This window comes from Triticum dicoccoides, chromosome 7A, assembly GCF_002162155.2.
Source record: "Triticum dicoccoides isolate Atlit2015 ecotype Zavitan chromosome 7A, WEW_v2.0, whole genome shotgun sequence".
Taxonomy (NCBI): domain Eukaryota; kingdom Viridiplantae; phylum Streptophyta; class Magnoliopsida; order Poales; family Poaceae; genus Triticum; species Triticum dicoccoides.
The window spans coordinates 69,860,280-69,861,526 of NC_041392.1; positions in this window are offsets into that span (position 1 = coordinate 69,860,280).

The following is a 1,247-nucleotide window of genomic DNA, read 5'->3' on the forward strand; positions in this document are numbered from 1 at the left end:
GCGTCCGTTTCCCCCCTCCGGATGCCGCCGGCGGCGCCGTCCGTGAGGGGGAGGGGGTCGTCGACGGTGGGGGTGGGGGCGGCAGCGGATCCAAGTCCATCGGAGGGAGATGGTTGGCGCTCCCAGACACCTGGGAGCAACATCCGGGCCAAACCCACAGCTACATCCCCTCCATGTAGACCCGACGCGTCCGTTTCCCCCCTCCGGATGCCGGCGGCGGCGCCGTCCGTGAGGGGGGCCACACCCCGAAGACGCGTGCCGCCTCTTCGGACATGCAATCACACCACCCCGCATGTATGAGGGCCCGGTGCGACGCTCCGGTGGCATTGCTACCCCCAGGGCCCCCGTCCCGCCTAACCCTGTAGCGTTTGACCACGGGATCTAGCCCTTTGACTTTGCACGGACGGGCTTTGACCAGCGGACCTCCCTGCCCGGTTGTGTTAGGTCAGCCCATAGGAACACTTTGGAGCAACAACCGGGCCAGACCCACAGCAAGATCCCCTCCGTGTAGACCCGACGTGTCCGTTTCCCCCCTCCAGGTGCCGGCGGCGGCGCCGTCCGTGAGGGGGCACACCCCGGACACGCGTGCGGGGCGTTTGCAACCGCCACAACACTTCTATACTTGTGAGAGGCCGCCTACGCAAGATTTGGCGGCATGCTAGCCCCCGGAGGCTGCCGGCCATAGCCGTAGACGCGCGAAAGGCAATCCGCCTAGAGGGAATTTTTCGGATACTTCTCCATCACCAAAAATTATGAAAAAATACCATCGTTCCTATAGCACATGTGCCCACGCCGTGCAAAAAAACTCATGATTTTATCGCGCTCCGAGTATTTAATAATATTCACGCCGCATCGTTACCGCAGAACGTCTACTACCGTGTCATCGCCGTCCGTGAGGGGGGCCACGCCCCGGAGACGCGTGCCGCCTCTTCGGACATGCCATCACACCACCCCGCATGTATGAGGGCCCGGTGCGACGCTCCGGTGGCATTGCTACCCCCAGGGCCCCCGTCCCGCCTAACCCTGTAGCGTTTGACCACGGGATCTAGCCCTTTGACTTTGCACGGACAGGCTTTGACCAGTGGACCTCCCCACCCGGTTGTGTTAGGTCAGCCCATAGGAACACTTTGGAGCAACATCCGGGCCAGACCCACAACAAGATCCCCTCCGTGTAGACCCGACGCGTCCGTTTCCCCCCTCCAGGTGCCGGCGGCGACACCGTCCGTGAGGGGGGGGGGGCACACCCC